Source organism: Miscanthus floridulus, chromosome 17, assembly GCF_019320115.1.
Source record: "Miscanthus floridulus cultivar M001 chromosome 17, ASM1932011v1, whole genome shotgun sequence".
NCBI classification, from domain to species: domain Eukaryota; kingdom Viridiplantae; phylum Streptophyta; class Magnoliopsida; order Poales; family Poaceae; genus Miscanthus; species Miscanthus floridulus.
Genome location: NC_089596.1, coordinates 67,765,159 through 67,781,242, shown reverse-complemented (window position 1 = coordinate 67,781,242; position 16,084 = coordinate 67,765,159).

Sequence of the window (16,084 nt, the reverse complement as noted above, 5' to 3'; positions counted from 1 at the left end):
GACGCCTAACTGGGGTTACACGAGATGCAAGTATGCAAGATGGGTTATACCTAGGGTGTCGGTGAGGTTAGGCTAGTGGGGCGGTGGCGAGTCGCTGTAGTGGCGAGGTGACGCAGTGCAGGCAGAACCGCAATGCCAACAAAGACGATCAGGGTCACCGAGTGCCTCCCAACGGTCCTCGTCCTGCAAAGAAAAGGCAAATGGTTAGACTCCATTGAAAATTTTGGCAGCACCTCCCCTGCACGGAGAGGTTCCCAAACCCTGCAAAAAACATTGGCACGAAGGCCAACAACCACATGTATACCAAACATAGGCACGAAGGCCATCAACCACATACATACAACAATAACTACTACTAACACTAAAACTATGAACAACAACTACAACTACTACTGTCACTACTGTCACTACACGCGCGGGAGCAGCGGGCGCGGGGCCAAGGCGTGCGGGCGCGCGGGCCGGGGAGCCGGCGGCTGCGGCGCGGCGGCTACGGCGGCGGCGGCGAGGCGGCTACGGCGCGGCGGCGAGGCGGCTACGGCGCGCGTGTGTGTGCGTGTCTGGTGTGTGCGTGGTGTGTGTTGTGTCCGATTTTTTTATATTTCAAACCTCTTTGCCGAGTGCCAGATCCGGGGCACTCGGCAAAGAAAGTATTTTGCCGAGTGCCCCCGATCTGGCACTCGGCGAAATAAAAAATTTTAAAAAAATCCTGTCCTGGCTTTGCCGAGTGCCTAGGGCTAGCACTCGGCAAAATATTCACTTTACCGAGTGCCAAACCTTGGCACTCGGCAAAATATTTTTTTTTGTTTTTTGCCACCAACTTTTTTTCTTAGATTTGTATTTGTACCATGAACAACATGTTCAAATTTGGCACAATTTCATTGTTGTTTGCTATATTTCTTCACTTTATTTCGTTTTCTTGCAATTTTCCGGAAAATATAGGTTTGAACTGCATGTGCATCGAATAATAGTTTTGATCCATTCCAAAAATGTTATTCTTGTTTGTTAGTGTCACTTTATGCTAAATCTAGGAACTGTCTCTAAATTTCGATCAACGTGCTCACGGGGCAACGTCGCGAACTTGCGTGCGAGTGGTTATTTAATTCTATAAAATTCAAACGAATCCCAAAAATCATGAAACTTGGCGAGATGTCGTGATATCACATGCATATGCGGTGGTAAAAATTTGAAAACGTTTGGAGGACGTCATCACGTATGGTGTTCACGAACCAGGACATCATCACATGTCAAGGTTTGGCACTCGGCAAAGTGAATATTTTGCCGAGTGCTAGCCCTAGGCACTCGGCAAAGCTAATATTTTGCCGAATGCCAAACAGAAGGCACTCGGCAAAGAGGCCGGCGTTGGGTACCGTTATCCCCGGGCACCTCTTTGCTGAGTGCCCAAATTTGCCGAGTGTCTGGCACTGGGCAAAGTTTGGCTTTGCCGAGTGCCTTATTTTGCCGAGTGCTAGACACTCGGCAATGCCCTATTTGCCGAGTGCCAAGTTTCGCCGAGTGCGACACTCGGCAAAGGTGGCCATTGCCGAGTGCCCGATATTTGCACTCGGCAAAGATTTGAGCACTGGGCAAAGTCCCGGTTTCCTGTAGTGTTTATACAAAATATTAGCAACATTTATATCTTTAATTAAGTTTATTATGAAAATAGATCCAAAAATCTATCTAATGATATTAATTATGTACATAAATATTAATATTTTTTTAATATATATTTGATCAAAGTTCAAAAAAAATATAGAAGGTCATGTGTTTTGTTTAAAAAAGAAAGAATGGCGGATTTGTCCTTCTAAGAGCAACTCCAAGAGATTAGCCAAAATAGATTCTAAAATCCATCATTTATCCATTGTCTAAATAAACAATCTCAAAAAATACTAGAGTACTCCAACAGCCTTGCTATTCACCAAGCATGCGGAATTCGTAGATGGCAAGCGACTCTGGCTAGCCAGGTCTAGCGACCGATGATTACGGGATTCAGAGTTAGTAAATTTGGAACTGGGCTCGTAGAGTCTGTTAGAGACTATTTTTTGGGCCCAAAATAACTAAATATGGCTTCACAAATTGTTTAAGCTAATCTGTTAGAGATGCTCTAAGTATATATATCGCGCACTCGCTGTCTCTCCTTACATCCGAGCGTAATTATGTTAGTTGGGCAGCTCTAGTTGTCGATCTCAAGAAGCTAGAAAATTGGAAAGAAGAAAGGTTATATATTTACGAGGGGCCAGTAGAGCCTACTGTAGTATATACTTGAAAGGCCGTCCTGAATAAGTTTATCTTTATCTTGCTTATGTGGACGAAATGACATATCTTGTCCTGTCAGTAGATAGCTACACGTAGAGCGCGGGCGGCTAGTGACCGGTAACGATGGCTAAAGCCTGCTTGGAATTCCCCTCACGCTTTACTCTGGCGGCTCCGTGATCAAGTGGTTATCTTCTTGTTGTTGCCTGTTGGACTACATATACTGTGACGATTCTACAAAATGTCAGCAATTTGCTGTACTACGTGCTTTCATTCCATGTCCTTTTGCTCTTGTTACCAACAAGTCGTTGTTGCTCCTGACCCTGCCGTTTTATTTTACTCGGTTCAATGCATTTTCTCCGAACATACTATGTATTACTATATACATACAGAGGTAGATGGATGCATGGGCAAGAGTCTCTGAACTGCAGAAAAGGGAATTTATTATTTGCAACAAAAAATAAATAAAAGAGTATAAAAAGCGATGGAGGGGCGGCCCCTTCTCCTCAATTAGAGCCACGAAAAATAAAATGCAAAGCCGCCCACACACTGCACACCCCACACATTGTTCTTTTCCATTAAAAAAATACGAGAGGCCCAAAAGCAAGACAGTACTCCTACTACATAGCTAGCAGTAATGACCCGTTCGCTGGTCTGAACTGAAAAACACTGTTTCGGCTGAATTGTTGTAACAAAAAAACATTCGACTGGTTTGGTGAACAGTAAACTGAGAGGGGAACCAGCCGGCTGGCTGGTTTGAACCAAACCAACGAACGGCCCCAATGAATGAAAAGAGAAAAGGAAAGAAAATAACGAGGGAAAAATAAAGGAATCTAGTGGTGGAGGATAAAATGGTCGTGTTGGCGTGCCCTTAAACCTGACTTTATCCACTTCTTTTTTTATCCAAAATAGTATTTTTCTCTCATAAATTCCTCTAGATTCATCCAGATTTCTTCAGATTTCTCCAGAATTCCTTCGAGCGAACAGCGCCGATAAAATGGAAGAATGTACATGATCAGACAGGGACCCACCACAGTTAGCTGATAAGTGCGGCAGTTAATAGCTAAGGCGTGGACGGGTCATCGAGTACTCATCATCGGATCAACACGGATAAGGATAATATATGGATAGACAAAACGCAGCCGGCCGGCTATAGCTAAATCAGGGGCACACAAAGGCTGTTATCGATCGGACTGCAGATGAGGCCGGCCCGTGTCGATCGAGCTGAGCTTACGTGTTTCCACTTCCCAGAATCTTTGAACGCGAACGCTAGTAAAAAAATCTCCTACATACTCCTGTCACCACCGGTTAGACTGAATTCTGGTCATACTAGTACTAGCGCACAGCAGAGAGTTCCAGGAATTCTTCTCGCCATCTCCATCTCGTCCATCGCTGCTGCTGCTCCTTCCATGTAATCTGCTGGCCAAGGACCGGGAGAGGATACGATCGGATAAGCCACAGAAACAACTTGAAGCCCCTGCTGGTTTGGGTAAGATAGAGTGAGATAAGATTTCCACGTCGACACTAGCTGCTTTTAGTTTTATTACCACACAAACACATGAACTGGTATATCATCATATATTGATATATACTCTTAAGTATGTATCGTCACATTTATTATTACATAAATAATCAAGCCTGTATATGTATGCATGGTACGGTTCAGTAGCCATGCATGTCTGTGCACTGTGCAGTGCAGTGTAACAATGCAAGGGCGGCCATGTGGAACTGCATGCATACCTCTGCACACGCTGCCTGCTGGATGCATGGCATCAAGATGCACGCTTGCATGCAGCATGCATCTACAGTCTACTCCCATATATCGGAGTAGTTTGCAACTGAAGACCGGAAACGGCGATCATAAGAGGATGAATGGGAGCCACAAATTTCTTTTAAAACTTTTCGACCACTATCCCAAACTCACCGTCAAACACGCAAACCAAACACCATGGTCCCCACGACCCAAATAATTGGGTGGATGCTCTCTAGGAACACATCGGGACACCACAAAGCCAATGCAACTGACGAAAAATGAATCGGAGCTCAAACGAACAAATCGCGGAAGAAACAGCACGCTAGCAACTCACACCAGACCTGTCCGGGAACTGCGTCGGACACGTCCGGTAAGTACAACCTCAGAAAACCTGTTGAACTAGGCACAATAAGCAAATACCGGACACGTTCGGTATGCTGAACAGCATAGAGCGACTTTGGAAGAAAAAAAAACCCTAGAAAATGGTGTCTAAAAATTACGAAATTTTAACCACAACTTCTAGACAGCATGAGGTAGTTCACCAAATTTCAGCTCAAACTCGAAAGTTTGACTTACCGGACACGCCAGTCATTTATACCGGATGCGTCTGGTATTTTCGAGCAGTTTTCGGGAAAAATCGATTCAACACCCAAAACTCGATCAAATCAACTCGGAATGACTTGAAACTTTGTAGAGAGGATCACCTCAGAGTTGATAGGCTACTCCTAGAAGTTCATCACCCAAGACAAAGCCAATCAACGGAAAACAAGAAAATACAACTAACCCTAGTTTTTCACCCCCTAGATCTTGATTCGCCCCGATCTATGAACTCGTGAGGAATTAGATTAAATCCTTTGGTGTAAGGGATCAACTCACGTCCTAGTTCATCTCAGATAAAAAAGAACGAGTCAAAACGCTCTCAAAATTACGAATCGAGCCAAGAAAGAAAGGGGGGAAAACAAGAACGCGAACAATACGAACGTGAATCACAAAAGCATCTCACAAATCGAATCCCAGAGGACACAAGGAGGTTAGAGCCTCCATTCCCAACCAAAATCACAGGTTCAATTACACCGAGACACTAGTTCATCGGTGGACCTCTTGAGAAGAACCTAGAGGGGGGAAACCTAAGATGGAGAAATGAAATGGCAAGAGGTAAGGGAGATGGGGGCTCCCTCATCCTATTTAACAGGGCTATTACGCAATCCCAGTTTTACCCCTAGATATTTTAAGTCGAACCACTTAACCCGAGGACGTTATGGTCCAACACGAGGTAATCTTCATCCGACGGCCACCGTGCCCTTCATGAGATAGCTTCGCCTCGACGCGAACTCCTCGATGCTGCCACATGTCGTCTGTTCCTCCTCAGAACCTCCGCCCGGGTTTTGAGGCCAAACCCGTGAAACAGGCCACCGATGGTTTTGAGGCCCAAACTGCCCATGAGTAGCATACTCCATATGCGTCCCCCGCCACTCAACACGTGTCACCGCCGTCCTTGACCGGTCGGTCACCAAGTCCTCCTGAGCCCCGCTCGACTCACACGTCCACCATCTTGACTCGGTCAACACGGTCACTCCCATGTACACTTGCTCTTGTTGATGTCCCAGATGTTAGTCACCGCGGCTGGTCACCTGGCCTCCTGGTCCATCAGTCCAAGCCTCATGTCCGTCCTTCACCGCTCCCGGTCCGTCGGCACGACACGTCTCTACTTGACCTTCACCTCACCATCGACCACCACCTTCGAGCTCCACACCTGCACACCACAAGCCAAGAGACATATCACACAACCTAACTCATGCCATGGTTAGCTCACAAACTCAATCTAGGGCGTGGATCACGTTGACAATCACTCATCACAAAATGAACTACAAGGGCACATATCAACCTTGTGTTCGTAATCTCCCCCTTGATGAGTGCATTGTCAACACCAACACATGAACAACTTGAGCAAAAGAAGAAGAAGAAGAGAAAAGATAACTCACCCAAATGACCAAAAGCCAAAGAAAAGCCAAAACAGGGTTATTTGAAATGAGCAAAACTTGGTCCCTAAAGACATGGGCAACGGCTCGACGCAACCAAGTAAAACACAGCTAGCCCTCAAGAAGAGGCAAACATGCTCAACACCACTAGCAAAGCTCGAAAAGCCAGAAAACTGCTAGACCCTCCATAAGAGGCAAAGGCTCAACACATCTAACAAAAGCAACTCAGATGCAACTCCCCTTGAACAAATGCAATCTCCCAAATGAATGCATGCACTCAACTAGCTCTCCTTGGAGTTGTGTGATTTATCTCCCCCCTTGTTGATACATGCACACATCAAGCACTGAAAAGCAGTCACTCCCCCTCAAAATATGCTATAAATGCAAGGGGTGCAGAAATGCAGAAGCTTCAGGGGTATAGCAATCAGATTAAAAAGATGCTCTAACTGGTGCTGTTATGTGTGTGTAGCAACAAGTACAAGTGCTAGCAAATGCTCAAACTGATCAAGTGAAACGAAATATGCCATTTAAGCAAGTTTGATCAATTTTAAGCAGTTCAAGAAGGGGTTCACCACTGAAAGTAGCACATAGAAGGTATAAGCAGGAAATCAACCTAGTGCTAACAAATGTATACAAGGTGAACTACCCCAAGCAATGGTCACACATCATGTCAAAGACAAACCTAAGACTTGTGTTTTCATCAAATTTTATTTTTATCAAAGTTCGCAGCTTAACACAAGAATTAGTCAAAGCATGTGTGTGCGAGAGGTTATCTGCACCGTTAGGCCTAACTTAGCAACCATGCCAAGCCTATGTCATAGACAATCAGAAGCTTAAGACAATGGTTTCGGCATCTACTACAAGACTCAAGTTCATCCAAATGTGCAATCGGAAGCCATCTCGATACCTTGACGTAGGATAGTATAGACCCACCTCGATCTTTTCTCATCACTTAGCTTGTTTTTCAAATTTTAGCAAAAGAATTTCCATGTTGTCCAAGCAAGTGAATGACTCAAAATATGAGATATAGCAACCTAGCATATAAATGATAGCGATAGAGATCTCAACATATCCTACACATGCTAGTTGTCAATCTCAGCGGTGAACTAATTTTCACGTTTCAACAATTTTTAATCAAGTTTACAGATTGTAAAACAAGCTTAGCTCATAACATGCATCAAATGATCAATAAGAGCTTAAGCCATAAGCACCATCATGTACATACAGAACATCCCAAATAGAGCATAATTTCAATCTAACAGTTATAATCACAAAGCTCAAAATGCTCTAATATACATGATGAAATGCAATGCAAGTATGATACAAAAACCAAAACAAAAGCTAATCTGCAAAGAAAACCAAAACTAAGATACAAGATCCAAAGCTTCCCAAGCTAAAAAGGGAAGCAAAAATCCAAAGTCAAAGTGCTGGACTTACCTTTGGTTGAGGTTGTAGAACCATTTGAGACATCCGGTCATGTGGTGCAAACATCCAGAGTCAATGAGCTACATGTTCTCCAGCCCTCTAACCTGCTCAATAAAAAGCCATAGGATAGGCAAACAACTCAACACTAGGGTTAGTAAACTGTGAAGCATACCGGTGTTGGCCCATTTGCTCATAAAAAGGGTTTGCTGAAAAACCACTCATCCTAGGCCAAGAAGCAAAGCCATCACCACGAAAGAGAAAACGAGGTCCGCTGGGGGAAAGCGATCACCACAAGGAAAATATGGTCCGCTAGGGTGGTAAAAGCCAAAACCACTGCTACGAGGTCCATAATTATCTCTATCATGACCTGAACCACGCGCGGGCATGACCACCGCGTGGTCTCGCAACATGAGGCCTAGCACCTTGAGGCATAGCACCTCTAGGCCTAGTACTGTGCCTCTAAACAGGTAGTACATGTACGCCATGGGGCAGGTGGTACATGTTCCGGTTGTTCAACTTGTACTGTTGCTGCTCATCTCTCTTTCTCCTAAAGCAGAACTCAACAAGGTGACCATCCCTATGGCAATAATCACAGTGACACCTCACCTCTCTCTTGGGTGGTTGTTGGTTCACTCTCTTGTGGGTATGGTTCACTCTTGGTGGCTATTTGGCTTTAGGAAGGGGATCCTCAGAGGTGTTTGGTAGAGTGTCAAGTAGGTTCTTGAGATAGTTCAGTTTTGGAACCCAAACTTATTTCTAAGGTGGAGCTTTTGGAGGTTCTTCAAACACTCCATCTTTGTTGGTAGGCAAAGTAGGCTCAGGTGGAGTGATCTTGATCAATTTGGTAGTAGTGGTTGGTTTCTCACTTGGTTTCAATCCACTATACTCTCCAACCTTGCCATAGAAATTTTCACCTTTCCCACCTACAGCAAAGCCTATACCCGATGCACTAGTTCCCCGCCTGAACTGGCTCATCCGAAGGTTTGTGTTGTCTTCCTTAGTTCTCATATTATCATGCATGCAGGACTCCAACTCTAGCTCCAAACCTTCACAGCGTGCACACCTAGCATCAATGCTATCTGAACTGGACTTCTCAAGCAAAGTGATCCTAGCAACCTTCTCTGCTAGCAATGATTGCAAGCCCGAGCAGGACTTACACGCACCCAACAAGCCAGACCTAAACTTCAACTCATAGTTCTTATCAAGCAAAGCAACATACTTGGATTACAAATCAGTAAGGCTGAACATGTTAATAGCACACTCATCGCACTCAACCTCGTTAGACAATACCACAGCACACTTCTTAGTGGCCTCAAGCTCCTTCAACGCAATTTCTAGCTTGTTCTTAAACTCTCTTCTCTTGCGAGCAGGACGCTTAAGCAACTTATCTTGACTAATTAAGGCAGCACTCAACTTTTCATTCTCAGCAAAGAGTCGCCGCTCACAACCTCATCACCAAGTGCCATGGTGTAGAAGCCTTGCTTGGTGGTGTTGGCGTGGAAGCAAAGTCCACTCAACTTGTCATTGATCTTGCACTTGGACTCGTTGTCGTTGTCGGTGGAGTCCTTCTCAAGATCGCTGAGGGAGTCGAGGAAGGCGTGCTCATGAGCCTTGGCCTTCCTGAGGTACTTCTTCTTGAGTGCCTCCTTGTCTAATCCTCTCTTGGACTTGTGCTTGCCGGAGGTGTACTCACGCTTGTCCTTGCACTTGCCGGCATTGTGCTTGCCGGAGGAGTGCTTGTTCTTCTTGGGGCAGTGGGCAACGAAGTGGTCGAGGTCTCAACAGCCGAAGCATCCATACTTTGGACCACCACCGCACTGGCGGTTCAAGCGGTTGTTGTGAAACCACGAGAACTAGTTGATGACCAACGCTAGCTTGTCATCCCCAAGGGCCTCCAACTGCTCCTCTGTGACAGACACCAAAGAAGACAAGGCAAACAACATCTGTGAAGGGTTAGCTGAAGAACTTGAGCCGTTACCTGAGACCAAGGCCATAGTCGGTGCAGAGGGGTTCTTGATCTTGGCTTGGGTCTAGTAATCAATCTCGGTGGACTTGAGCTTGCTGAAAAGCTCATCCACGGTGAGAGTGTTGTAGTTCGCGAACTCAATGATAAAGGACACCTTCACATCCCAAACCTTCCAATCTAGGGCATATAGTAACTTGAGTGCCCTCTCATGATTATCATAAGGTAGCTGCAGCTTGTTTGTCCGCATATTGTTCACAATCGTCTGAAAGCGAGAGAACATGGCATCGATAGACTCTCCATCCAACTGAGAAAAGTTTTCATACTCTCTCTTGTACATCTCAAAGAGTCTAGTTTTGACCTGTGTGGTTCCCTCATGATAGCTCTGAAGCCTCACCCAGATCTCTCTAGCAGTCATACAATCGGAGACTCTCTCAAACTTAGAAAACAAAAGACTCGAAAAGAGAACACTGCGAGCCTTGCTATTTGCGCTGTGTTGATCAATTTGATCCTGAGTGTTTTGAGCATCAAGCACAACGTAATTAGCATTCTCACAAATCTCCTGAAGATGCGCCGACATGTGAATCTTTCAATAGGGGTAGTTTGTTCAATCGAAGAACAGCGGTTTGCCAGAACCGCGCTCTATGTTGCCTTCGTGGATCACGGACTGATTAAGGTGGAATGATCCTTAACCGGCTCCGATAATAATTGAAGGACCGGAAACGGCGACCAGAGGGGGGTGAATGGGAGCCGCCAATTTCTTTCGAAACTTTTCAACCACTGTCCCAAACTCACCGCCAAACAAGCAAACCAAATACCATGATGCCCATGACCCAAATGATTGGGTGGATGCTCCATAGTAACACAACGGGACACCACAAAGCCAATGCAACAGACGAAAAATGAATTGGAGCTCAAACGAACAAACCACTGAAGAAACAACACACTAGCAACTGACACCAGACCTGTCCGGGAACTGCACTGGACACGTCCAGTAAGCACAACCTCAGAAAACCTACTGAACTGAGCACAGTAAGCAAATACCGGACATGTCCAGTATGCTGAACAACACAGAGCGACTTTGGGAGAAAACCAAAAACCCTAGCAAATGGTGTCCAAAAATTATGAAATTTTAACCACAACTTTTAGACACCTTGAGGTAGGTCTCTACCAAATTTCAGTTCCAAACTCGAACGTTTGACTTACCGGACATGCCCGTCATTCATACCGGACGCGTCTAGTATTTTCGAGCAGTTCTCGGGAAAAATCGACTCAACACCCAAAACTCGATCAAACCAACTTGGAATGACTTGAAACTTTGCAGAGAGGATCACCTCAGAGTTGATAGGCTACTCCTAGAAGTTCATCACCCAAGACAAAGCCAATCAATGGGAAAACAAGAAAATACGGTGAACCGTAGTTTTTCACTCCTAGAACTTGATTCACCCCGATCTATGAACTCGTGAGGAATTAGATAAAATCCTTCGATGTAAGGGATCAAATCATGTCCTAGTTCATCTCAGATAAAAAATAACGAGTCAAAATGCTCTCAAAATTATGAATCGAGCCAAGAAAGAAAGGAGGAAAAATAAGAACGCGAAGAACACGAACATGAATCACAAAAGCACCTCACAAATCAAATCCCGGAGGACACGAGGAGGTTAGGGCCTCCATTCCCAACCAAAATCACAGGTTCAATTACACCGAGACACTAGTTCATCGGTGGACCTCTTGAGAAGAACCTAGAGAGAGGGAAAACTTAAGGTGGAGAAATGAAATGGCAAGAGGTAAGAGAGATGGGGACTCCCTCATCCTATTTAACAGGGCTATTACACAATTTCAGTTTTGCCCATAGATATTTTGAGTCGAACCACTTAACCCGAAGATGTTATGGTCCAACCTGAGATAATCTTTAACCGATGGCCACCGCGCCCTTCATGAGATAGCTTTGCCTCAGCGCGAACTCCTCGATGCCGCCACGTGTCGTTCGTTCCTCCTCGGAACCTCCGCCAGGGTTTTGAGGCCCAAACCCGTGAAACCGGCCACCGATGGTTTTTATGCCCAAACCACCAAACCGTCCGCGAGTAGCGTACTCCATACGTGTCCTCCGCCAATCGACACATGTCACCGTCGTCCTCGACCGACCGGCCGCCAAGTCCTCCTGAGTCCCGCTCGACTCGCACGTCCACCGTATAGACTCAGTCAGCACAGTCACTCCCATGTACACTTGCTCTTGTCGATGTCCCAGATGTTAGTCACCGCGGCTGGTCACCCGGCCTCCTAGTCCATCAGTCCAAGCCTCACGTCCGTCCTTCACCGCTCCCGGTCCGTTGGCACGGCACATCTCTACTTGACCTTCACCTCGTCGTCGATCATCACCTCCGAGCTCCACCTCTGCACACCACAAGCCAAGAGACATGTCACACAACCTAACTCACGCCATGGTTAGCTCACAAACTCAAGCTAGGTCGTGGATAACGTTGACAATCTCTCATCACAAAATGAACTATAGTAGCATATATCAACCTTGTGTTCGCGGCGACAAGAGGTCCGTAGTAGGTACTGGGTAGCTAGCACACATGCTTACAGGTCGTATAAACTCCTACGCATTGCATGCTGCATGGTCATCCGGATAAACGCTTCACATTCCCACATTCCGCCAGGAGTCAGCAGAGGACACAGTGAAATCGTTTTTAGTTATGTTTATTGCTTGACGTAGACACACTGTTGACGATGAGCAGCTGATGATCAGCTAGCATGCTGACCACGAGCTCGCGATCATCGTCGCCAGAGAGTTGAACACGTAAGTACAACACGCCAAACGGATAAGACTTCCGTGTCACCTAGAGGAGAGCTAGCTACGAGTATATACTCTACCTGAGGTTAACAACGAATTGAAGGGACAGGGACAGCGCGAGCAGCATCCCCATCCATTGACACGCATTGGCATCAAGATGGCCGCCATTACTTCTTAATCGCGATCGGCCTGCCCCTGCCTGCTGCGGAGGTGGCCCGGCGACTCACGGCGACGCCCGACGCTGACGTTTTGTAGGACTGACTGTACTGTACTGCACTGTACGTCCTTGATAGTACTATATTTCCTTCCTTCCTTCTTGCCATCATAGCTTTGTCATTGGCGTTGTCACATGTTTGCGTCCGGCATGATCGAGGGTCGATAAGATTCTCTCATCAAAAGCATTACCAGGTGTGGTCTTGGATTAATCTCTATGAACTAATTGGCTATTACAACTAAATTTATTTTTTTTATGAAACTATTACAACTAAATTTGTCACTACACACATATATACATGTACTAGGGTCCTTATTACGACGTTACGTTTGATTATATTATATATATGTGCGGATCAACTTTCCAAGAGGAAAGACAATATATATATGGTGACGGTAGAGCTAGTTGTTAGCTCCTCAACATTAGAGTACAAAACTTAGTCTAACAAACTACGGCGTTATTCTACAACACATGCCAAACTTTGAAAGCTTTTCTCCCTTGGAAAGAGAGGAAAATGTGAAAGGAACAGAGGAGTGTGACAGAGTGCATGCACTTATGTGGCAGGCTCTTGAGCTTTGTTTTTTCAAACATGTAACATCAATATTACCTCATTCATTCATGAACTTGCTTACAAGACTCCACTTCTATTGATTAATATGGGTCACGACGACTAGTAGCAGTAGCAGTAGGTGTAATTAAGTCTTGATCCTTGACGTGTGTTCGATCCATATTAAGTCAAATTTCGTGCCACATAAATAAACAAAATATATATAACAAAGGATAAAAAAAAAACCCTAATTAAACTGCTGCATTATATATTGGGGAGATGATATAGGTTTCCAACTATGTTGAATCACTCGTCAGCCTTATAGAGATGCATGTATACTTTAAAGTGAGAGTTGGTACGCTGGTGCATTTGGTTCTCGTTTACACACTTCCTTCCCTTTCATACATATAAACCACTCAAATAAATAATATAATGTTACCTCAAAGATAAACAAAATTATGTTTTCTTAGCAAAATTTAATCTTATCCGGATGAACTACAAGTTGCTTTACCAACTCATCGTCTCACTTCTTTTGGTCACCGCTATGAAAAATGACTACAATTAGTCTTAATTAGTTCTGGGAGTGCTCCCGATTTGGATGCAAGTGGTCAATATGAGGCACAATATATGGCGGGTTCAGGGGATATTACCTAATCTACTTTTCAATTACGTTGAATCACTCGTCAACTTTATATGCACGCAATACTTTAGGTTATGTTTGGTTTGGGACAAGGTGAAACAAAACAGTTGTCTTATTTTCCTAGGATGGGTTGATTTTTTTAGATAATATGGAAATTGTTCCAGCTTCAACATCATCAGAAATAAGGCATCAGTCCAAAATAAGAGATAGCCGTAGCTGCAAAACTCAGTCACAATTTATCTAAAACCATTATGAAAATGGGTTCTATATTATTGACCACCAATTCTAAAAAACGCCATCCATGATATGATTTACGTCTGCGTTTGGTTGTGGGGGTGGGGTCATACATGTGTTTGTGTTTGGTAGGATGGACAATGAGGGATGGTTGAACGGCATTTTTCAGTCCTTTAGCCACCGTTCATGGGTCGCAAGTGTCATCCACACATAGCAAAGAGGGCCATGATAACCTTGGCTAGAGAAGGGGTGGAGCTACCAGTTCCGTTAGTTTTGTTGTGAGTTTGAATGTCATCTCAATGGGCTTGTATCTCCATCGATCTAGTATTGGAAGTTGCTTTACCTATGTGTCATCTCACTTCTCCTATTCGCCGCGCCGCTGCATATAACGCTTCAATGGACTTGTATCTCCATCTGGTATTGCAAGTCGCTTTACCTACGCGTCATCTCACTTCTCCTACTCGTTACTGCCATATAACACTTCAATATAATGGTATTGCAAGTCGCTTTACCTACTCGTCATCTCACTTCTCGTACTCGCCGCTGCTATATATTTAACACTTCAATTAACTTGCATCTCCATCTGGTATTGCAAGTCACTGTACCTACTCGTCATCTCACTTCTCCTACTCGCCGCTGCCATATAACACTTCAATGTACTTGTATAACCATCTAGTATTGCAAGTCGCTTTACCTACTCAACACCTCACTTCTCCTACTTGCCACTGCCATATAACGCTGCAACTGCTAGAGATGGGTGCAAGAGGGTGGGACCAAGATGTGGCGTATTGGATAGTTTGTTGGTACTCCTTTCATTCTAAATTTTAAGTCCACTTGATACAAACCCCAGTTCCTAATCTAAATAAACGCTTATGGAAACAAAAAGTGCCTCTTAAGCTAAAGATTTTTCTATGGCATCTTATGAGGGGGTAGTGTTAACAAAGGACAATCTAATTAAGCGTAATTGGCATGGAAACAAAACTTGTTGCTTTTGTCACGAAGAGGAGACAATCCAGCACTTATTTTTGGCTGACGTTCCATGCGCTTCATTTGGAGTTTTTCTCAAGTAGCTTTTTAACCTAACAAAACCCCAAAGTGTAGAGCATATATTTGGCGGCTGGCTAAATGGAGGTACAGAACATCTGAGATCTATAGTTCTGCTTGGGGCAGCTGAGGCTTGCTAGTCTATTTGGTTACACAGGAATGATTTTGTTTTTGAAAAGAAAAAACTTAATTCTCCTTTGCAGGTTATCTATGCAATCTCTCACAGGCTCCTTTCGTGGGCAATCCTTAGAGTTCGGAGTTCCAGGATATAGTTGTGGTGGCATCGCGACGTTTGGAGCAGGTGGCGAAGGATATCTTTACCCAGGCATATGGGTGGCGATCTAGTCTTAGGATTGAATGTCACTAGAGTATGCTCAGTCTTTTATCTTTAGCTGTGTGCCTATCCTTCAGGTAGAGGTTGGAAGTTTTTCGTTCCAAAGCCGTGTATCAACTTGATGTACTGCCTGGAATGTAATAAAATCTTCCGTTTCCCAAAAAAGTTCTTTTGGCATCTTTAGATATAAAAAGGTCTATCTAAAAAGGTTTTACTATGTGTCTAAATATAACGTATATTTAGGTACATAGCAGAAACCATGCACTTGAAAATTCAAAACAATTTACAACTTGAAACGGATGAAGTAGGAAGCGAGGAACGTCGAAATGAGGAAAAAAGTGATATACATATAAAATGAAGCCGTGCCATTGGATCTCGATGTAATGCAAGAGAAACATTCAGATCTTAAAATTAAGCTCTGGAATACCCGTATGTGGTATACAGACAGAGCTATATAGTAATAAGCTCATAATTTTGATTGCAGGAAGTTCATTTCGATCACGTGAAGTGAAATGTAAACCGCAATATTTTGTCTGTAGCTACGTGTATATTGGTTGATCAACTATCTTATTTCGGGCGTTCATTTCACTTAGATGCACTAGGGCATCAATGGTTGCTTGGAGATGCATGCATATGCAAGTATGCGACGATCCAGCCGGTAGTATGTATGGACAAATTTGTGTGTCACGGGGGAGAAGGATGGGAAACCAGCCGCCTTTCCGGCTTGCTCACGTTACGTAGCTTTTGTGCGTGTAAGTTAGCGACAGGTAGTAGGTAGTAGCATAGCCCAACTGGTGATTGATCGAGGTGGTGGAGCTAGCTCCAAGTGTTTGGACCGAGCTAGAATCGATCAGTCGCTGCTGAAAGTCGTAAAATTAAGCTGCTAGGTGTTTATTTGGTTATT